Consider the following 24,826-nt stretch of genomic DNA (forward strand, 5'->3'; position numbering starts at 1 on the left):
TTCGATCATCGCTAAAATTCAATCAATAACAGACATGATTGCATGCAAAATCTTATTATCGTAAGAGAACAGAGGCGTCAGCAGGATAAAAGGTAATAAAAGTTGTAAAATTTGCTGGGAGACTTACCTCCAAAATGGAGACTCAAAATACTGTCTGAATTAAACAAATAAATGTATTATTGGTACCCCAAAAGATGCAATGTGTTTCGCAGGCACAGCCCGCTTCACCAGGCAATAAGATAGGGGACAAACAGTAGCTCATCAGTAGCACGAATAGCGCCTTCATAGTTATTCTTTTGTTGGTGCCCCTGCCCCTGTTCACACTTATCTACCAGTTTTGTCCACCCTTGGTGGAGAGGTGTAGTCCCCTTTTTTTCCTTTCTTCAAAGAGCGACTTCTTATCCTGAGTGGGGTCAAGTCTAATCTCCCCACTCACCTAACCAGCAGTTGCCTAAGTCTTTTATACTTAGTACTTCTGAACATAATTTCAGCAAACAACATTATTGGTGGCTCTCAATTTTCCACTTTGTCTTGCTACAAAAAATTGAATTTTGCTTTCGGTTGACATTCTTAAACCTGAAGAATTTTGAAATAATGAAAAATGTCTTCTGAAAGAAAATCTTAGGATCAATTATCTGTTGCCTGGTTGTTGTCACATTGTCATCATTACTTTATTAGAGCAAGACTGCCCTAAAATATTCTTCCCTTGATCTTATCTCTGCCCTGTCCTACATACCAAAATAAAACTTTAACTTATGCCATAATTGACTTTTAATCTAGCATAGCGATCAAGATCTAAAGCAAGCATGTACTGTCTCTGTGTCATACGGCCTGCCATCTTGTTATCTTCAAATACTCCAAATTACATTAACAGCATCTGATGCTCCTTATCTGACAATAAACAGCTAATTTCTGCCTGGAAGTGTTTCTTAGATAACACTGTGTAACACTGTGTACACAGGAGAGAGGCGGCAGTGCAGAGCTAAGCCAATCACTACCACTGACTGAAAGGGAAATGAGTATATAGCAATGGAGGCTATATGTGGCCATACACTTAAAGGACTTACGAGGCCAAATGACCAAAAAAAGTTAATTACCTGCATCATCTTTTAAGGCACGGAGGACGCCATCCGCGCCCTCCATGCCGATCCGCCGGGTCCCCCCGCTCATTAGCCTCCTGGGCCGGCTCCCGACCCCACGGCCCGGGTCGGGCTCTCCTGAGTAGTGTTGGGCGAACACCTGGATGTTCGGGTTCGGGAAAGTTCGCCGAACATGGGCGCGATGTTCGGCATGTTCGGGCCGAACCCCGAACTCCCCGAACATCCCGCTTTTGGGGGCCCTATGGGGTCGCAGGCATAAGGGGGGAGCATGCCCCGATCGCGGGGGGGGGTCGGAAATTCCCCCCACCCCCTCCGCTAGCGCTCCCCCCTCTGCCCGCTTCCCCATACAAAAGTTTCAGGAAGTAAAACAGTACCGGTGGTACTAGTAGGTGGCTGGCAGTGGGCGGCACTGTGAAGTGAGTGACTGAGGAGGAGGAGTCCGGAGAGTGACGCGTTTTACTTCCTGAAACTTTTGTATGGGGAAGCGGGCAGAGGGGGGAGCGCTAGCGGAGGGGGTAGGGGGAATTTCCGACCCCCCCCCCCGCGATCGGGGCATGCTCCCCCCTTATGCCTGCGACCCCATAGGGGGGCAGTATTCGGCCGAACAGGGCCCTGTTCGGCCGAACAGGGGCCCTGTTCGGCCCTGTTCGGCTAGTCATTCCGCAGTTCGGGCGAACCCCGAACAGTTTGGCCGAACACCACCAGGTGTTCGGCCGAACTCGAACATCACCCGAACAGGGTGATGTTCTGCAGAACCCAAACAGTGGCGAACACTGTTCGCCCAACACTACTCCTGAGGCAGGAGAGGCTCCTAAAATGGCTGCTTGATCTGGCCGCGGCTGCGCAGTCTGCATAGCCGCAAGTGCAGCTGCGCAGCTCTAGGGCTAACCCCCCAATCCACGCTACTGTAGCGTGGATCGGGGGTTGGCCCTAGAGCTGCGCAGCCGCACTCGCGGCTATGTGGACCGCGCAGCCGCGGACAGATCAAGTGGCCATTTTAGGAGAGGCAGGAGAGCACGACCCAGGCCGTGGGGATGGGAGCTGGCCCGGGGGGACCCGGTGGATCGGCACGGAGGGCGCGGACGGCGTCCTCCGTGCCTTAAAAGATGATGCAGGTTATTAACTTTTTTTGGTCATTTGGCCTCGTAAGTCCTTTAACCCTCCTGGCGGTTTGTCAAAATCCGCCAGGGGGCAGCAAATAGGTTTTGATTTTTGTAATTTTTTTTTTTTTCATGTAGCGAGACGAGGTCTCGCTACATGATAGCCGCCGGCGATCGGAGATCAAGAGATCCCGTTCAAAGAACGGGATCTCCTGGAGGGCTTCCCCCGTCGCCATGGCGACGGGGCGGGATGACGTCACTGACAAAGGGGACTCCGATCCACCCCACAGCGCTGCCTGGCACTGATTGGCCAGGCAGCGCACGGGGTCTGGGGGGGGGGGGGGCAGCTGGGGCGACGCGTATAGCGGCGGTTCGGCGGGTAGCGGCGGCGATCGGGCACTGCACGCAGCTAGCAAAGTGCTAGCTGCGTGCAGCAAAAAAAATTATGCAAATCGGCCCAGCGGGGCCTGAGCGGTGCCTCCCGGCGGCATAGCCCGTGCTCAGCACGGGCTTACCGCCAGGGAGGTTAAAGATTTGCAGCAGATTCGACCATCAGATAAATTTCTGTCAGGTGTCTGTCAAGTCAAATCTGACAGGAATCTATCTGATGTGTGCCACTCACTAGGAAAAGATTTCCAATAGATTTGAGAATGAAATCTAGTGGAAATCTATTGGGAATCGATCTAAATGCATTATTGTACCATTAGATCCAATGCAACTCTATGGGCCATCGATCTGCTGCCAGCAGCAGATCGACCAATATTTTCCATCCAGTCAGATGGATCAAATCGATCTAAATCGGCCGCAAATCGATCTTTTTTTAAAGACATTTCAGCATAGTGGCATAGTGGTTGGCACTCTTACCTTACAGCGCTGGGTCCATGTCTCGAATACCATGGAGTTTGTATGTTCTCCTCCTGTCTGTGTGTGTTTCCTCCGGGCACTCTGTTTTCCTCCAACATCCCCAAAAAATACAGATAAGTTAATTGGCTTCCCCCCTCAATTGGCCCTAGACTACAATACATATACTGCACAATATAGACATATGACTATGGTTGGAATTAGAGTGTGAGCCCCTCCGAGGGACAGTTGAGTGACAAGACAATATACTCTGTGCAGCGCTGCAGAAGATGTTAGAATACGCTATATAAATACTAAAAATAATAAGTAGTAATAAGCTTCAGGTTCACTACAAGTTACAGCATAAGGATCTCATCTCAAAGCAACGCACATCTCAAAACAGCACACATAATAATTATTTCACCACCTGACAAGTAAACGCTTGTTATTAAAGGCAGTTACTCATTTGATGACACATTGTTTAGTTTCTATTTTCATGTTTATCCTTATGTTAATACATGCTGCTCTTCATGTCATTTGTGAGTAAGCCATGCCTTGTTTTACTAACTAGTATATCATGCAATACAGTCAAATGGCAATAACGACAGGTATGCAATGCAAGTACACACACACACACACACAGACATACAGTGGGTTGCAAAAGTATTCAGCCCCCTTGAAGTTTTCCACATTTTGTCACATTACTGCCACAAACATCAATCAATTTTATTGGAATTCCATGTGAAAGACCAATACAAAGTGGTGATAAAGACAAAAGAAATACCGAGAGCCCAATATAGTGTAATATGCAAAACAAAGGGTTGGAAATGAAAAGTATATAATGTATATACTCACAAACGTGGGTTACCTCCTAGGTAACCACTGTATAGGCAGGTGAGGAGATTAGACCTGTCCTCACTCAGGAATAAAAGTCGCTCTCTGTAGATAAGGAAATAAGGGGCAACACCTCTCCACTAGTGTTGGGCGAACACCTGGATGTTCGGGTTTGCGAACATTCGCCGAACATGGCCGCGATGTTCGGGTGTTCGCGCCGAACTCCGAACATAATGGAAGTCAATGGGGACCCGAACTTTCGTGCTTTGTAAAGCTTCCTTACATGCTACATACCCCAAATTTGCAGGGTATGTGCACCTTGGGAGTGGGTACAAGAGGAAAAAAAAATATTTGAAAAAGAGCTTATAGTTTTTGAGAAAATTGATTGTAAAGTTTCAAAGGAAAAAATGTCTTTTAAATGCGGAAAATGTCATTTTTCTTTGCACAGGTAACATGCTTTTTGTCGCCATGCAGTCATAAATGTAATACAGATAAGAGGTTCCAGGAAAAGGGACCGGTAACGCTAACCCAGCAGCAGCACACGTGATGGAACAGGAGGAGGGCGGCGCAGGAGGAGAAGGCCACGCTTTGGGACACAACAACCCTGGCCTTGCATGAGGACAAGAAGCGTGCGGATAGCAATGCATTTTGTCGCCATGCAGTCATAAATGTAATACAGATAAGAGGTTCCGTAAAAAGGGACCGGCAACGCTAACCCAACAGCAGCACACGTGATGGAACAGGAGGAGGCGCAGGAGGAGAAGGCCACGCTTTCAGGCGCAACCCAGGCCTTGCATGAGGACAAGAAGCGTGCGAATAGCAATGCATTTTGTCGCCATGCAGTCATAAATGTAATACAGATGAGAGGTTCAATAAACAGGGACCGGAAACGCTAACCCATCACAGATGTTCATTGTTCATGTTACTTGGTTGTGGTCCAGGAGTGTTGCGTAGTCGTTCCCAATCCAGGATTGATTCATTTTAATTTGAGTCAGACGGTCTGCATTTTCTGTGGAGAGGCGGATACGCCGATCTGTGACGATGCCTCCAGCAGCACTGAAACAGCGTTCCGACATAACGCTGGCTGCCGGGCAAGCCAGCACCTCTATTGCGTACATTGCCAGTTCGTGCCAGGTGTCTAGCTTCGATACCCAATAGTTGAAGGGTGCAGATGGATTGTTCAACACAGCTACGCCATCTGACATGTAGTCCTTGACCATCTTCTCCAGGCGATCGGTGTTGGAGGTGGATCTGCACGCTTGCTGTTCTGTGGGCTGCTGCATGGATGTCAGAAAATTTTCCCACTCCAAGGACACTGCCGATACCATTCCCTTTTGGGCACTAGCTGCGGCTTGTGTTGTTTGCTGCCCTCCTGGTCGTCCTGGGTTTGCGGAAGTCAGTCTGTCGGCGTACACCTGGCTAGAGGAGGGGGAGGATGTCAATCTCCTCTCTAAAGTCTCCACAAGGGCCTGCTGGTATTCTTCCATTTTGACCTGTCTGACTCTTTCTTCAAGCAGTTTTGGAACATTGTGTTTGTACCGTGGATCCAGAAGGGTATAAACCCAGTAATTGGTGTTGTCCAGAATGCGCACAATGCGTGGGTCGCGTTCAATGCAGTCTAGCATGAATTGAGCCATGTGTGCCAGAGTCCTGCCAGAATCCTCATCATCCTCTTGTGAGCGTTGTGATAGTTGTGATGCATCATAGTCGTCACCTTCTTCCTGGTCTGCTTCTGCTGACCATTCGCGCTGAATTGTGGAAGTCCAACGTGCACCGCTCTGGCCCTCGTCAGTGGTGGCATGAAATTCCTGCTCCAACTCCAGCTGTTCCTCCTCCTCTTCTTCGTCATAGCTGCTGGGGCCAGCGTTTCCTAAAGCAGATGGCCTGATGTTGGTATCATCACGCTGATCGTTTTCTCCTTCAGATTCCCCCAGTTGCATCATGACAGCTGTTTCCTTGATTTTCAACATTGACTTCTTCAGTAAACACAGCAGTGGTATGGTAATGCTGACTGAAGAGTTGTCACTGCTCACAAGCAACGTGGATTGCTCAAAATTTTGGAGGACTTGGCAGAGGTCCAACATGTTGGCCCAATCGGATCCACAGAAGCTTGGCAGCTGTTCGGATGCGCCTCGGTACTGCGCCGTCATGTACTGGACCACTGCACTCTTCTGCTCGCAAAAGCGGGCTAGCATGTGCAGCGTAGTGTTGGGCGAACATCTAGATGTTCGGGTTCGGGCCGAACAGGCCGAACATGGCCGCGATGTTCGGGTGTTCGACCCGAACTCCGAACATAATGGAAGTCAATGGGGACCCGAACTTTTGTGGTTTGTAAAGCCTCCTTACATGCTACATACCGCAAATTTACAGGGTATGTGAAACTTGGGAGTGGGTACAAGAGGAAAAAAAAATTAGCAAAAAGAGCTTATAGTTTTTGAGAAAATCGATTTTAAAGTTTCAAAGGGAAAACTGTCTTTTAAATGCGGGAAATGTCTGTTTTCTTTGCACAGGTAACATGTTTTTTGTCGGCATGCAGTCATAAATGTAATTCATATAAGAGGTTCCAGGAAAAGGGACCGGTAACGCTAACCCAGCAGCAGCACACGTGATGGAACAGGAGGAGGCGCAGGAGGAGAAGGCCACGCTTTGTGAGACACAACAACCCCGGCCTTGCATGAGGGCAAGAAGCGTGCGGATAGCATGCTTTGTACCGCCATGCAGTCATAAATGTAATAAAGATAAGTGGTTCAATAAACAGGGACCACGCGGCAACGCTAACCCAGCAGCAGCAGCAGCAGCACACGTGATGGAACAGGAGGAGGCGCAGGAGGAGAAGGCCACGCTTTGTGAGACACAACAACCCAGGCCTTGCATGAGGACAAAAAGCGTGCGGATAGCATGCTTTTTACCGCCATGCAGTCATAAATGTAATAAAGATAAGTGTTTCAATAAACAGGGACCACGCGGCAACGCTAACCCAGCAGCAGCAGACGTGATGGAACAGGAGGAGGCGCAGGAGGAGAAGGCCACGCTTTGTGAGACACAACAACCCAGGCCTTGCATGAGGGCAAGAAGCGTGCGGATAGCATGCTTTGTACCGCCATGCAGTCATAAATGTAATAAAGATAAGTGGTTCAATAAACAGGGACCACGCGGCAACGCTAACCCAGCAGCAGCAGACGTGATGGAACAGGAGGAGGCGCAGGAGGAGAAGGCCACGCTTTGTGAGACACAACAACCCAGGCCTTGCATGAGGGCAAGAAGCGTGCGGATAGCATGCTTTGTACCGCCATGCAGTCATAAATGTAATAAAGATAAGTGGTTCAATAAACAGGGACCACGCGGCAACGCTAACCCAGCAGCAGCAGACGTGATGGAACAGGAGGAGGCGCAGGAGGAGAAGGCCACGCTTTGTGAGACACAACAACCCAGGCCTTGCATGAGGGCAAGAAGCGTGCGGATAGCATGCTTTGTACCGCCATGCAGTCATAAATGTAATAAAGATAAGTGGTTCAATAAACAGGGACCACGCAGCAACGCTAACCCAGCAGCAGCAGACGTGATGGAACAGGAGGAGGCGCAGGAGGAGAAGGCCACGCTTTGTGAGACACAACAACCCAGGCCTTGCATGAGGGCAAGAAGCGTGCGGATAGCATGCTTTGTACCGCCATGCAGTCATAAATGTAATAAAGATAAGTGGTTCAATAAACAGGGACCACGCGGCAACGCTAACCCAGCAGCAGCAGACGTGATGGAACAGGAGCAGGCGCAGGAGGAGAAGGCCACGGTTTTTGAGACACAACAACCCAGGCCTTGCATGAGGACAAAAAGCGTGCGGATATAGCAGCAATGCTTTTTGCCGCCATGCAGTCATAAATGTAATACAGATGAGAGGTTCAATAAACAGGGACCGGAAACGCTACACCATCCCAGATGTTCATTGGTCATGTTACTTGGTTGGGGTCCTGGAGTGTTGCGTAGTCATTTCCAATCCAGGATTGATTCATTTTAATTTGAGTCAGACGGTCTGCATTTTCTGTAGAGAGGCGGATACGCCGATCTGTGACGATGCCTCCGGCAGCACTGAAACAGCGTTCCGACATAACGCTGGCTGCCGGGCAAGCCAGCACCTCTATTGCGTACATTGCCAGTTCGTGCCAGGTGTCTAGCTTCGATACCCAATAGTTGAAGGGTGCAGATGGATTGTTCGACACAGCTACGTCATCTGACATGTAGTCCTTGACCATCTTCTCCAGGCGATCGGTGTTGGAGGTGGATCTGCACGCTTGCTGTTCAGTGGGCTGCTGCTGCATGGGTGTCAGAAAATTTTCCCACTCCAAGGACACTGCCGATACCGTTCCCTTTTGGGTACTAGCTGCGGCTTGCGTTGTTTGCTGCCCTCCTGGTCGTCCTGGGTTTGCAGAAGTCAGTCTGTCTGCGTACAACTGGCTAGAGGAGGGGGAGGATGTCAATCTCCTCTCTAAAGTCTCCACAAGGGCCTGCTGGTATTCTTCCATTTTGACCTGTCTGACTCTTTCTTCAAGCAGTTTTGGAACATTGTGTTTGTACCGTGGATCCAGAAGGGTATAAACCCAGTAATTGGTGTTGTCCAGAATGCGCACAATGCGTGGGTCACGTTCAATGCAGTCTAGCATGAATTGAGCCATGTGTGCCAGAGTCCTACCAGAATTCTCATCATCCTCTTGTGAGCGTTGTGATAGTTGTTGTGATGCATCATAGTCGTCACCTTCCTCCTGGTCTGCTTCTGCTGACCATTCGCGTTGAATTGTGGAAGTCCAACGTGCACCGCTCTGGCCCTCGTCAGTGGTGGCATGAAATTCCTGCTCCAACTCCAGCTGTTCCTCCTCCTCTTCTTCGTCATAGCTGCTGGGGCCAGCGTTCCCTGAGGCGGATGGCCTGATGTTGGTACCATCACGCTGATCGTTTTCTCCTTCAGATTCCCCCAGTTGCATCATGACAGCTGTTTCCTTGATTTTTAACATCGACCTCTTCAGTAAACACAGCAGTGGTATGGTAATGCTGACTGAAGAGTTGTCACTGCTCACAAGCAACGTGGATTGCTCAAAATTTTGGAGGACTTGGCAGAGGTCCAACATGTTGGCCCAATCGGATCCACAGAAGCTTGGCAGCTGGCCGGATGCGCCTCGGTACTGCGCCGTCATGTACTGGACCACTGCACTCTTCTGCTCGCAAAAGCGGGCTAGCATGTGCAGCGTAGAATTCCAGCGCGTAGGGACATCACACAGCAAGCGATGGTGGGGGAGATTGAAGCGCTCCTGCATCATGGCGAGTGCCCCTGAAGCAGTACTGGAATTTCTACAATGTTTGGCCACTCGACGCACCTTCAACAGAAGATCGGCCACGCCTGGGTATGTCCTCAGGAACCGCTGAACTACTAGGTTCATCACGTGCGCCAGGCAAGGGATGTGTGTCAGCTTAGCCAACCTTAAAGCGCGAATGAGATTACTCCCATTATCACACACAACCATGCCCGGTTTCAGGTCCAGCGGTGCCAGCCACAAATCCGTCTGTTCCTTTATTCCCCTCCAAATTTCCTCCCCTGTGTGCTGCTTATCCCCAAGGCAGATTAGCTTCAGCAACGCTTGCTGACGCATGCCAACAGCTGTGCTGCACTGCTTCCACGATCCTACTGCTGCTGGGTTAGCGTTTCCGGATGAGGTACAGCTTTGAGATGCGTTGGAGGAGAAGGAGTCAGAGAGGTAGGTGCTGCTGTTGTTATCCAGTGGGAGGGACGGCGGTGCAGCTGTTTGTGGCGTGGGCAACACCCGTGCCGTAGCAGGTGAGGAATCGCTGCCAGGCTCCACAAGGTTCACCCAGTGCGCGGTAAGGGAGATGTATCGACCCTGGCCGAACGCACTCGTCCAGGTGTCAGTGGTGAGGTGAACCTTGCAGGCAACGGCATTCTTCAAGCTTCGGGTTTTTTGCTGACCACGTGCTCATGCAACTCAGGCACTGCAGAGCGCGCAAAGTGGTAGCGGCTGGGAACCACGTAACGTGGGATGGCCACTGACATCATGCCCTTGAAGCTGTTTGTCTCCACCACTCGATATGGCAGCATTTCGCAGGCCAGAAGCTTGGCTATGCTGGCTGTTACTGCCACGGCCCGGGGGTCATTTGCTGGCAATTTCCTCTTGCGCTCAAACATCTCCGACACAGACAACTGAACCGTAGCGCTGCACACGGAAGGGCTGTTGGTTGTTGTGTTTGATGAACACTGGGAGACCTCAAGAGCACTACTCCGGAAAGTGACAGTGTCAGCGTCGTCTGATGTTTGTGAATGTTGTGAACCACGCAATGGCTGGGCTACTGCTGCTGCTGAGGCGGGTCTGGTGGTGAGTCTGGTGAACCCAAGGGAGGCAGTGTTGTTGCTGGTACCCTGTCCTGACGCGTTTGCCCACAGAGTGGGATGTTTGGATAGCATGTGACGGCTCATGCTGGTGGTGGAGAGGTTGTTAATACTTTTCCCCCTGCTCAGGCGGGTCTTGCACACCTTGCAAATCGCCATGGTAACATCCTCAGTGCAGTCTTCAAAGAAAGCCCAGACTTTGGAGCACCTGCCTCCTTGCTGGCGATTTCTGTTTGCTCCTCTTTTGCCTCTCACTTGAACTTCCACGCTTGTGGTGCCTGAAATTGCGCGCCGCCTACCTTGTGGCACAAGGCGAACTCGTGCAGCAGTGGGTTCTTCAACAGACTCATCTGTGCTGCTGCTACGACGGCGATGTTCTCGTTCACAAACAAAATCTGGGTCTCTGTCCACATTGTCCATACCCTCCTCTTCCATCTCCTCAAACTCGTCATATGTCATTGTGGGCCGCCGCCGTGGAGTAGAGCTCCCCACAACAACCTCTGCGCAGCACACTCCAACGTCGTCTTCCAGATCTTGTCGGCCGACCTCCTGCAATTGCAACCCCTCCTGCCCAAATTGCTCTGGGATTTGGGTTTCCGAGTCTTCCTCGGACTCGCCTTGTATTTCAGTGCGCGGTGCATTTCCCACAGTTAACGGTTGTGAATCCAGGCACAACATTTCTGGCTGTTCCTCCATTGACCTTTGAAAGGTGGAAGTTTGTTGGGCTGGGAATAGCTCCTGCGAATACCCCATTGTGTCCTGAGGTAATTCATCGGACTGGTTATCTGGCAGTTGTGTGCGTGGTGTCGCTGCCGGTTGTGTCAGCTTTGTGCCCACTGGCTCCTTGTAACTGGCTGAGGACTCGGACCTCGTGCGTGATGTGCTGGTGCTGCTTAACCCACTGCTGGACGCTTGAGAGGTCATCCAAGTAATTATCTGGTCCTGTTCTTTTGGATTTGTGAGGGTTGTTGTCCTGGACAACAGGGGCGGTATTGAGTGGGTTTTCTTGGGTGCTCCCCTGTGGCCTGTACGTGAACCGTCAGGGGAAACACCTCTTCCCTTGCCCCTCCCTCTTTCACCGGATTTCTTCCTCATTTCACTTATCCTTACAGTACACGCTGACTGGCAGCAGTACAGTGGCAGTACAGAAATGCTATACAGTACCACTATTCCCAGCAGCGACACAGAGCACAATGCTATACAGTGGCGGGTGAGCGGTGTACTACTATTCCCAGCAGACACAGAACAGTAAACAGAATGCTATATAGTGTGGCTGAGCGAGCGGTGTACCACTATTCCCAGCAGACACAGAACAGTAAACAGAATGCTATATAGTGTGGCTGAGCGAGCGGTGTACCACTATTCCCAGCAGACACAGAACAGTAAACAGAATGCTATATAGTGTGGCTGAGCGAGCGGTGTACCACTATTCCCAGCAGACACAGAACAGTGAACAGAATGCTATATAATGTGGCTGAGCGAGGTACACAGAGTGGCAGTAAACAGAATGCTATATAGTGTGGCTGAGCGAGTGGTGTACCACTATTCCCAGCAGACACAGAACAGTAAACAGAATGCTATATAGTGTGGCTGAGCGAGGTACACAGAGTGGCAGTAAACAGAATGCTATATAGTGTGGCTGAGCGAGCGGTGTACCACTATTCCCAGCAGACACAGAACAGTGAACAGAATGCTATATAATGTGGCTGAGCGAGGTACACAGAGTGGCAGTAAACAGAATGCTATATAGTGTGGCTGAGCGAGTGGTGTACCACTATTCCCAGCAGACACAGAACAGTGAACAGAATGCTATATAATGTGGCTGAGCGAGGTACACAGAGTGGCAGTAAACAGAATGCTATATAGTGTGGCTGAGCGAGCGGTGTACTACTATTCCCAGCAGACACAGAACAGTAAACAGAATGCTATATAGTGTGGCTGAGCGAGCGGTGTACCACTATTCCCAGCAGACACAGAACAGTAAACAGAATGCTATATAGTGTGGCTGAGCGAGCGGTGTACCACTATTCCCAGCAGACACAGAACAGTGAACAGAATGCTATATAATGTGGCTGAGCGAGGTACACAGAGTGGCAGTAAACAGAATGCTATATAGTGTGGCTGAGCGAGCGGTGTACTACTATTCCCAGCAGACACAGAACAGTAAACAGAATGCTATATAGTGTGGCTGAGCGAGCGGTGTACCACTATTCCCAGCAGACACAGAACAGTAAACAGAATGCTATATAGTGTGGCTGAGCGAGCGGTGTACCACTATTCCCAGCAGACACAGAACAGTAAACAGAATGCTATATAGTGTGGCTGAGCGAGCGGTGTACCACTATTCCCAGCAGACACAGAACAGTGAACAGAATGCTATATAGTGTGGCTGAGCGAGCGGTGTACCACTATTCCCAGCAGACACAGAACAGTAAACAGAATGCTATATAGTGTGGCTGAGCGAGCGGTGTACCACTATTCCCAGCAGACACAGAACAGTAAACAGAATGCTATATAGTGTGGCTGAGCGAGCGGTGTACCACTATTCCCAGCAGACACAGAACAGTAAACAGAATGCTATATAGTGTGGCTGAGCGAGCGGTGTACCACTATTCCCAGCAGACACAGAACAGTAAACAGAATGCTATATAGTGTGGCTGAGCGAGCGGTGTACCACTATTCCCAGCAGACACAGAACAGTAAACAGAATGCTATATAGTGTGGCTGAGCGAGCGGTGTACCACTATTCCCAGCAGACACAGAACAGTAAACAGAATGCTATATAGTGTGGCTGAGCGAGCGGTGTACCACTATTCCCAGCAGACACAGAACAGTGAACAGAATGCTATATAGTGTGGCTGAGCGAGCGGTGTACCACTATTCCCAGCAGACACAGAACAGTGAACAGAATGCTATATAATGTGGCTGAGCGAGGTACACAGAGTGGCAGTAAACAGAATGCTATATAGTGTGGCTGAGCGAGCGGTGTACTACTGTTCCCAGCAGCGACACAATGACAGGGGGGACCCTGGCTAGCGTGGCTGGAGCGCGAACTACCCTGCCTGCCTACCCAAAGCTAAACCCACAGACAAATGGCGGAGATATGACGTGGTTCGGGTATTTATTTACCCGAACCACGTGACAGTTCGGCCAATCAGAGCGCGTTCGGGTCCGAACCACGTGACCCGTTCGGCCAATCACAGCGCTAGCCGAACGTTCGGGGAACGTTCGGCCATGCGCTCTTAGTTCGGCCATGTGGCCGAACTCGAACATCACCCGAACAGGGTGATGTTCTGCAGAACCCGAACAGTGGCGAACACTGTTCGCCCAACACTAGTGCAGCGTAGAATTCCAGCGCGTAGGGACATCACACAGCAAGCGATGGTGGGGGAGATTGAAGCGCTCCTGCATCTTGGCGAGTGCCCCCGAAGCAGTACTGGAATTTCTACAATGTTTGGCCACTCGTCGCACCTTCAACAGAAGATCGGCCACGCCTGGGTATGTCCTCAGGAACCGCTGAACTACTAGGTTCATCACGTGCGCCAGGCAAGGGATGTGTTTCAGCTTAGCCAACCTTAAAGCGCGAATGAGATTACTCCCATTATCACACACAACCATGCCCGGTTTCAGGTCCAGCGGTGCCAGCCACAAATCCGTCTGTTCCTTTATTCCCCTCCAAATTTCCTCCCCTGTGTGCTGCTTATCCCCAAGGCAGATCAGCTTCAGCAACGCTTGCTGACGCATGCCAACAGCTGTGCTGCACTGCTTCCACGATCCTACTGCTGCTGGGTTAACGTTTCCGGATGAGGTACAGCTTTGAGATGCGTTGGAGGAGAAGGAGTCAGAGAGGTAGGTGCTGCTGTTGTTATCCAGTGGGAGGGACGGCGGTGCAGCTGTTTGCGGCGTGGGCAACACCCGCGCCGTAGCAGGTGAGGAATCGCTGCCAGGCTCCACAAGGTTCACCAAGTGCGCAGTAAGGGAGATGTATCGACCCTGGCCGAACGCACTTGTCCAGGTGTCAGTGGTGAGGTGAACCTTGCAGGCAACGGCATTCTTCAAGCTTCGGGTTATTTTGCTGACCACGTGCTCATGCAACTCAGGCACTGCAGAGTGCGCAAAGTGGTAGCGGCTGGGAACCACGTAACGTGGGATGGCCACTGACATCATGCCCTTGAAGCTGTTTGTCTCCACCACTCGATATGGCAGCATTTCGAAGGCCAGAAGCTTGGCTATGCTGGCTGTTAGTGCCACGGCCCGGGAGTTATTTGCTGGCAATTTCCTCTTGCGCTCAAACATCTCCGAGACAGACAACTGAACCGTAGGGCTGCACACTGAAGGGCTGTTGGTTGTTGTGTTTGATGAAGACTGGGAGACCTCAAGAGCACTATTCCGGAAAGTGACAGTGTCAGCGTCGTCTGTTGTTTGTGAATGTTGTTGTGAACCACGCAATGGCTGGGCTACTGCTGCTGCTGAGGAGGGTCTGGTGGTGAGTCTGGTGACCCCAAGGGAGGCAGTGTTGCTGGTACCCTGTCCTGCCGCGTTTGCCCACAGAGTGGGATGTTTGGATACCATGTGGCGGCTCATGCTGGTGGTGGAGAGGCTGTTAATATTTTTCCCCCTGCTCAGGCGGGTCTTGCACACTTTGCAAATCACCATGGTACCATCCTCACTGCAGTCTTCAAAGAAAGGCCAGACTTTGGAGCACCTGCCTTGCTGGCGATTTCTGTTTGCGCCTCTTTTGCGTCTCACTTGAACTTCCACGCTTGTGGTGCCTGAAATTTCGTGCCGCCTACCTTGTGGCACAAGGTGAACTCATGCAGCAGTGGGTTCTTCAACAGACTCATCTGTGCTGCTACGACGGCGATGTTCTCCTTCACATACAAAATCTGGGTCTGTGTCCACATTGTCCAAACCCTCCTCTTACATCTCCTCAAACTCGTCATATGTGATTGTGGGCCGCCACCGTGGAGTAGAGCTCCCCAGAACAACCTCTGCACAGCTCACTCCGTCGTCTTCCAGATCTTCTCGGCCGACCTCCTGCAATTGAAACCCCTCCTGCCCAACTTGCTCTGGGATTTGGGTTTCAAAGTCCTCGGACTCGCCTTGCATTTCAGTGCGCGGTGCATTTCCCACAGTAAATGGTTGTGAATCCGGGCACAACATTTCTGGCTGTTCCATTGACCTTTGAAAGGTGGAAGTTTGTTGGGATGGGAATAGCTCCTGCGAATACCCTATTGTGTCCTGAGGAAATTCTTCGAACTGGTTATTTGGCAGTTGTGTGCGTGGTGTCGCTGCCGGTTGTGTCAGCTTTGTGCCCACTGGCTCCTTGTAACTGGCTGAGGACTCGGACCTCGTGCGTGATGTGCTGGTGCTGCTTAACCCACTGCTGGACGCTTGAGAGGTCATCCAATTAATTATCTGGTCCTGTTCTTTTGGATTTGTGAGGGTTGATTTCCTGGACAACATGGGCGGTATTGAGTGGGTTTTCTTCGGTGCTCCACTGTGGCCTGTACGTGAACCGTCAGGGGAAAAACCTCTTCCCTTGCCCCTCCCTCTTTCACAGGATTTCTTCTTCATTTCACTTATCCTTAAAGTACACGCTGACTGGCAGCAGTACAGTGGCAGTACAGAAATGCTATATAGTGGTGGGTGAGCGGTGTACTACTATTCCCAGCAGCGACACAGAGCACAATGCTATACAGTGGTGGGTGAGCGGTGTACTACTATTCCCAGCAGCGACACAGAGCACAATGCTATACAGTGGTGGGTGAGCGGTGTACTACTGTTCCCAGCAGCGACACAGAGCACAATGCTATACAGTGGTGGGTGAGCGGTGTACTACTATTCCCAGCAGCGACACAGAGCACAATGCTATACAGTGGTGGGTGAGCGGTGTACTACTATTCCCAGCAGAGACACAGAGCACAATGCTATACAGTGGTGGGTGAGCGGTGTACTACTGTTCCCAGCAGCGACACAGAGCACAATGCTATACAGTAGTGGGTGAGCGGTGTACTATTCCCAGCAGCGACACAGAGCACAATGCTATACAGTGGTGGGTGAGCGGTGTACTACTGTTCCCAGCAGCGACACAGAGCACAATGCTATACAGTGGTGGGTGAGCGGTGTACTACTGTTCCCAGCAGCGACACAGAGCACAATGCTATACAGTGGTGGGTGAGTGGTGTACTACTATTCCCAGCAGCGACACAGAGCACAATGCTATACAGTGGTGGGTGAGTGGTGTACTACTATTCCCAGCAGCGACACAGAGCACAATGCTATATAGTGGTGGGTGAGCGGTGTACTACTGTTCGCAGCAGCGACACAGAGCACAATGCTATACAGTGGTGGGTGAGCGGTGTACTACTATTCCTAGCAGCGACACAGAACACAATGCTTTACAGTGGTGGGTGAGCGGTGTACTACTATTCCCAGCAGCGACACAGAGCACAATGCTATACAGTGGTGGGTAAGCGGTGTACTACTATTCCCAGCAGCGACACAGAGCACAATTCTATACAGTGGTGGGTGAGCGATGTACTACTGTTCCCAGCAGCGACACAGAGCACAATGCTATACAGTGGTGGGTGAGCGGTGTACTACTATTCCCAGCAGCGACACAGAGCACAATGCTATACAGTGGTGGGTGAGCGGTGTACTACTATTCCCAGCAGCGACACAGAGCACAATGCTATACAGTGGTGGATGAGCGGTGTACTACTGTTCCCAGCAGCGACACAGAGCACAATGCTATACAGTGGTGGGTGAGCGGTGTACTACTGTTCCCAGCAGCGACACAGAGCACAATGCTATGCAGTGGTGGGTGAGCGGTGTACTACTGTTCCCAGCAGCGACACAGAGCACAATGCTATACAGTTGTGGGTGAGCGGTGTACTACTATTCCCAGCAGCGACACAGAGCACAATGCTATACAGTGGTGGGTGAGCGGTGTACTACTGTTCCCAGCAGCGACACAGAGCACAATGCTATACAGTGGTGGGTGAGCGGTGTACTACTGTTCCCAGCAGCGACACAGAGCACAATGCTATACAGTGGTGGGTGAGTGGTGTACTACTATTCCCAGCAGCGACACAGAGCACAATGCTATACAGTGGTGGGTGAGCGGTGTACTATTCCCAGCAGCGACACAGAGCACAATGCTATACAGTGGTGGGTGAGCGGTGTACTACTGTTCCCAGCAGCGACACAGAGCACAATGCTATACAGTGGTGGGTGAGCGGTGTACTACTGTTCCCAGCAGCGACACAGAGCACAATGCTATACAGTGGTGGGTGAGCGGTGTACTACTGTTCCCAGCAGCGACACAGAGCACAATGCTATACAGTGGTGGGTGAGCGGTGTACTACTATTCCCAGCAGCGACACAGAGCACAATGCTATACAGTGGTGGGTGAGCGGTGTACTATTATTCCCAGCAGCGACACAGAGCACAATGCTATACAGTGGTGGATGAGCGGTGTACTACTATTCCCAGCAGCGACACAGAGCACAATGCTATACAGTGGTGGGTGAGCGGTGTACTACTGTTCCCAGCAGCGACACAGAGCACAATGCTATACAGTGGTGGGTGAGCGGTGTACTACTATTCCCAGCAGCGACACAGAGCACAATGCTATACAGTGGCGGGTGAGCGGTGTACTACTGTTCCCAGCAGAGACACAGAGTGGCAGTAAACACAATGCTATACAGTGGTGGGTGAGCGGTGCACACAGAGTGGCAGTAAACACAATGCTATATAGTGTGGGTGAGCGGTGTACTACTGTTCCCAGCAGCGACACAATGACTGGGGGGACCCTGGCTAGCCTGGCTGGAGAGAGAACTACCCTGCCTGCCTACCCAAAGCTAAACCCACAGACAAATGGCGGATAAATGACGTGGATCGGGTATTTATATACCCGAACCACATGACCCGTTCGGCCAATCAGAGCGCGTTCGGGTCCGAACCACGTGACCCGTTCGGTCAATCACAGCGCTAGCCGAACGTTCGGGGAACGTTCGGCCATGCACTCTTAGTTCGCCCGAACAGGGTGATGTTCTGCAGAACCCGAACAGTGGCGAACACTGTTCGCCCAACACTACCCTCCACCAGAGGTGGATATTGATAATGTAAGAGTGAACAGAGGCGCCAGCAGGATAAAAGGTTCTAAAAGGCTTAAATTCCCTCAGGAGGTGGTGGTGGACTCGCCTTCCCGAAGCAGACAAGATACCGTCAGTTTTATGACAACAGGTTTATTAATATACTCCAAAACAAACAGTGCAACGCGTTTCACGTGTATGTTCCCGCTTCCTCAGGCAATAAACAGATAGGAGTACACAGTATAGTCTCAAGGTCACGAATAGCGCCTCTGCCTCAGAGGCGCTATTCGTGACCTTGAGACTATACTGTGTATATTAACCACTTTGCCATATCTGGACGCATATATCCGTCCAGATAGGCAGTGGTGCTGCAGCCGTGTGGTGCGCGCGATCGGGCGCGCGCCCGCGCGCGCTCCCGCTGCCTCCCGCTGCCCCCCCGATCAGTGAATGGGAATATAATTCCCATTCACCTATCTAAGTCCCCGGCAGAAATACCGACGCTTTCTCATCAGAGAGCGTGGTATTTCTGCCCCCAGGAAACTTCTTCTCTTCATTTTAGTTCCTAGATGCGACATCGTTCGCATCCAGGAATTTTTTGAATGTGGCCATCTTGTGGCCAAATAGTAAACTGCACCCACATACCTGTATTCGAATAAAAAAATGCATTATATTACATCTAAAATTGGCTATTTACCTCCCAAACTAAAATTACCCAAATACATTTTTGTATTAAAAAAAAAATAAAAAAAATTACAATTAAAAAAAAAAAACTACATAAATAGTTACCTAAGGGTCTGAACTTTTTAAATATACATGTCAAGAGAGTATCTTATTAAATTTTTTAAAATTATAAGCTTGTAAATAGTGATGGACGCAAATTGAAAAAATGCACCTTTATTTCTAAATAAAATATCGGCGCCATAAATTGTGATAGGGACGTAATTTAAATGGTGTAATAAGCGGGACAAATGGGCACATAAAATGCATGGGTTTTAATTACTGTAGCATGTATTAATTTTAAACTATAATGGCCAAAAACTGAGAAATATTTTTTTTTTCCATTTCTATCTTAATCTTCCTGTTAAAATGTATTTACAGTAAAGTGGCTCTTAGCAAAATGTACTACCTAAAGAAAGCCTAATTAGTGGCGGAAAAAACGAGATATAGATCAATTAATTTTGATAAGTAGCGATAAAGTTATTAGCGAATGAATGGGAGGTGAACATTGCTCGGATGCATAAGATTTTCGAAGCTGTAGGCTGAAGTGGTTAATAAACCTGTTGTCATAAAACTGACGGTATCTTGTCTGCTTCGGGAAGGCGAGTCCACCACCACCTCCTGAGGGATTTTAAGCCTTTTAGAACCTTTTATCCTGCTGGCGCCTCTGTTCACTCTTACAATACAAAGTGGTGTACATGTGAGAAGTGGCTCGAAAATTGTACATCATTCCAAACATTTTTTACAAATAAATAACTGCAAAGTGGGGTGTGCGTAATTATTCAGCCCCCTGAGTCAATACTAGTGTTGGGCGAACAGTGTTCGCCACTGTTCGGGTTCTGCAGAACATCACCCTGTTCGGGTGATGTTCGAGTTCGGCCGAACACCTGACGGTGCTCGGCCAAACCGTTCGGCCATATGGCCGAACTAAGAGCGCATGGCCGAACGTTCCCCGAACGTTCGGCTAGCGCTGTGATTGGCCGAACGGGTCACGTGGTTCGGACCCGAACGCGCTCTGATTGGCCGAACTGTCACGTGGTTCGGGTAAATAAATACCCGAACCACGTCATATCTCCGCCATTTGTCTGTGGGTTTAGCTTTGGGTAGGCAGGCAGGGTAGTTCGCGCTCCAGCCACGCTAGCCAGGGTCCCCCCCAGTCATTGTGTGTCACTGCTGGGAACAGTAGTACACCGCTCGTTCAGCCACACTATATAGCATTCTGTGTACTGTTCTGTGTCTGCTGGGAACAGTGGTACACCGCTCGTTCAGCCACACTATATAGCATTCTGTGTACTGTTCTGTGTCTGCTGGGAACAGTGGTACACCGCTCGTTCAGCCACACTATATAGCATTCTGTGTACTGTTCTGTGTCTGCTGGGAACAGTAGTACACCGCTCGTTCAGCCACACTATATAGCATTCTGTGTACTGTTCTGTGTCTGCTGGGAACAGTAGTACACCGCTCGTTCAGCCACACTATATAGCATTCTGTGTACTGTTCTGTGTCTGCTGGGAACAGTAGTACACCGCTCGTTCAGCCACACTATATAGCATTCTGTGTACTGTTCTGTGTCTGCTGGGAATAGTGGTACACCGCTCGTTCAGCCACACTATATAGCATTCTGTGTACTGTTCTGTGTCTGCTGGGAACAGTAGTACACCGCTCGTTCAGCCACACTATATAGCATTCTGTGTACTGTTCTGTGTCTGCTGGGAACAGTAGTACACCGCTCGTTCAGCCACACTATATAGCATTCTGTGTACTGTTCTGTGTCTGCTGGGAACAGTAGTACACCGCTCGTTCAGCCACACTATATAGCATTCTGTGTACTGTTCTGTGTCTGCTGGGAACAGTAGTACACCGCTCGTTCAGCCACACTATATAGCATTCTGTGTACTGTTCTGTGTCTGCTGGGAATAGTGGTACACCGCTCGTTCAGCCACACTATATAGCATTCTGTGTACTGTTCTGTGTCTGCTGGGAACAGTAGTACACCGCTCGTTCAGCCACACTATATAGCATTCTGTGTACTGTTCTGTGTCTGCTGGGAACAGTAGTACACCGCTCGTTCAGCCACACTATATAGCATTCTGTGTACTGTTCTGTGTCTGCTGGGAATAGTGGTACACCGCTCGTTCAGCCACACTATATAGCATTCTGTGTACTGTTCTGTGTCTGCTGGGAACAGTGGTACACCGCTCGTTCAGCCACACTATATAGCATTCTGTGTACTGTTCTGTGTCTGCTGGGAACAGTGGTACACCGCTCGTTCAGCCACACTATATAGCATTCTGTGTACTGTTCTGTGTCTGCTGGGAACAGTAGTACACCGCTCGTTCAGCCACACTATATAGCATTCTGTGTACTGTTCTGTGTCTGCTGGGAACAGTAGTACACCGCTCGTTCAGCCACACTATATAGCATTCTGTGTACTGTTCTGTGTCTGCTGGGAACAGTAGTACACCGCTCGTTCAGCCACACTATATAGCATTCTGTGTAATGTTCTGTGTCTGCTGGGAATAGTGGTACACCGCTCGTTCAGCCACACTATATAGCATTCTGTGTACTGTTCTGTGTCTGCTGGGAATAGTGGTACACCGCTCGTTCGCCACTGTATAGCATTGTGCTCTGTGTCGCTGCTGGGAATAGTGGTACACCGCTCACCCGTCACTGTATAGCATTGTGCTCTGTGTCGCTGCTGGGAATAGTGGTACACCGCTCACCCGTCACTGTATAGCATTGTGCTCTGTGTCGCTGCTGGGAATAGTGGTACTGTATAGCATTTCTGTACTGCCACTGTACTGCTGCCAGTCAGCGTGTACTGTAAGGATAAGTGAAATGAGGAAGAAATCCGGTGAAAGAGGGAGGGGCAAGGGAAGAGGTGTTTCCCCTGACGGTTCACGTACAGGCCACAGGGGAGCACCCAAGAAAACCCACTCAATACCGCCCATGTTGTCCAGGACAACAACCCTCACAAATCCAAAAGAACAGGACCAGATAATTACTTGGATGACCTCTCAAGCGTCCAGCAGTGGGTTAAGCAGCACCAGCACATCACGCACGAGGTCCGAGTCCTCAGCCAGTTACAAGGAGCCAGTGGGCACAAAGCTGACACAACCGGCAGCGACACCACGCACACAACTGCCAGATAACCAGTCCGATGAATTACCTCAGGACACAATGGGGTATTCGCAGGAGCTATTCCCAGCCCAACAAACTTCCACCTTTCAAAGGTCAATGGAGGAACAGCCAGAAATGTTGTGCCTGGATTCACAACCGTTAACTGTGGGAAATGCACCGCGCACTGAAATACAAGGCGAGTCCGAAGAGGACTCGGAAACCCAAATCCCAGAGCAATTTGGGCAGGAGGGGTTGCAATTGCAGGAGGTCGGCCGACAAGATCTGGAAGACGACGTTGGAGTGTGCTGCGCAGAGGTTGTTGTGGGGAGCTCTACTCCACGGCGGTGGCCCACAATGACATATGACGAGTTTGAGGAGATGGAAGAGGAGGGTATGGACAATGTGGACAGAGACCCAGATTTTGTTTGTGAACGAGAACATCGCCGTCGTAGCAGCAGCACAGATGAGTCTGTTGAAGAACACACTGCTGCACGAGTTCGCCTTGTGCCACAAGGTAGGCGGCGCGCAATTTCAGGCACCACAAGCGTGGAAGTTCAAGTGAGAGGCAAAAGAGGAGCAAACAGAAATCGCCAGCAAGGAGGCAGGTGCTCCAAAGTCTGGGCTTTCTTTGAAGACTGCACTGAGGATGTTACCATGGCGATTTGCAAGGTGTGCAAGACCCGCCTGAGCAGGGGGAAAAATATTAACAACCTCTCCACCACCAGCATGAGCCGTCACATGCTATCCAAACATCCCACTCTTTGGGCAAACGCATCAGGACAGGGTACCAGAAACAACACTGCCTCCCTTGGGTTCACCAGACCCGCCTCAGCAGCAGCAGTAGCCCAGCCATTGCGTGGTTCACAACATTCACAAACATCAGACGACGCTGACACTGTCACTTTCCGGAGTAGTGCTCTTGAGGTCTCCCAGTGTTCATCAAACACAACAACCAACAGCCCTTCCGTGTGCAGCGCTACGGTTCAGTTGTCTGTGTCGGAGATGTTTGAGCGCAAGAGGAAATTGCCAGCAAATGACCCCCGGGCCGTGGCAGTAACAGCCAGCATAGCCAAGCTTCTGGCCTGCGAAATGCTGCCATATCGATTGGTGGAGACAAACAGCTTCAAGGGCATGATGTCAGTGGCCATCCCACGTTACGTGGTTCCCAGCCGCTACCACTTTGCACGCTCTGCAGTGCCTGAGTTGCATGAGCACGTGGTCAGCAAAATAACCCGAAGCTTGAAGAATGCCGTTGCCTGCAAGTTTCACCTCACCACTGACACCTGGACGAGTGCGTTCGGCCAGGGTCGATACATCTCCCTTACCGCGCACTGGGTGAACCTTGTGGAGCCTGGCAGCGATTCCTCACCTGCTACGGCACGGGTGTTGCCCACGCCACAAACAGCTGCACCGCCGTCCCTCCCACTGGATAACAGCAGCACCTACCTCTCTGACTCCTTCTCCTCCAACGCATCTCAAAGCTGTACCTCATCCGGAAACGCTAACCCAGCAGCAGTAGGATCGTGGAAGCAGTGCAGCACAGCTGTTGGCATGCGTCAGCAAGCGTTGCTGAAGCTAATCTGCCTTGGGGATAAGCAGCACACAGGGGAGGAAATTTGGAGGGGAATAAAGGAACAGACGGATTTGTGGCTGGCACCGCTGGACCTGAAACCGGGCATGGTTGTGTGTGATAATGGGAGTAATCTCATTCGCGCTTTAAGGTTGGCTAAGCTGACACACATCCCTTGCCTGGCGCACGTGATGAACCTAGTAGTTCAGCGGTTCCTGAGGACATACCCAGGCGTGCCCGATCTGCTGTTGAAGGTGCGTCGAGTGTCCAAACATTGTAGAAATTCCAGTACTGCTTCGGGGGCACTCGCCAAGATGCAGGAGCGCTTCAATCTCCCCCACCATCGCTTGCTGTGTGATGTCCCTACGCGCTGGAATTCTACGCTGCACATGCTAGCCCGCTTTTGCGAGCAGAAGAGTGCAGTGGTCCAGTACATGACGGCGCAGTACCGAGGCGCATCCGGCCAGCTGCCAAGCTTCTGTGGATCCGATTGGGCCAACATGTTGGACCTCTGCCAAGTCCTCCAAAATTTTGAGCAATCCACGTTGCTTGTGAGCAGTGACAACTCTTCAGTCAGCATTACCATACCACTGCTGTGTTTACTGAAGAGGTCGATGTTAAAAATCAAGGAAACAGCTGTCATGATGCAACTGGGGGAATCTGAAGGAGAAAACGATCAGCGTGATGGTACCAACATCAGGCCATCCGCCTCAGGGAACGCTGGCCCCAGCAGCTATGACGAAGAAGAGGAGGAGGAACAGCTGGAGTTGGAGCAGGAATTTCATGCCACCACTGACGAGGGCCAGAGCGGTGCACGTTGGACTTCCACAATTCAACGCGAATGGTCAGCAGAAGCAGACCAGGAGGAAGGTGACGACTATGATGCATCACAACAACTATCACAACGCTCACAAGAGGATGATGAGGATTCTGGTAGGACTCTGGCACACATGGCTCAATTCATGCTAGACTGCATTGAACGTGACCCACGCATTGTGCGCATTCTGGACAACACCAATTACTGGGTTTATACCCTTCTGGATCCACGGTACAAACAC

Source organism: Hyperolius riggenbachi, chromosome 8, assembly GCF_040937935.1.
Source record: "Hyperolius riggenbachi isolate aHypRig1 chromosome 8, aHypRig1.pri, whole genome shotgun sequence".
Taxonomy (NCBI): Eukaryota; Metazoa; Chordata; class Amphibia; order Anura; family Hyperoliidae; genus Hyperolius; species Hyperolius riggenbachi.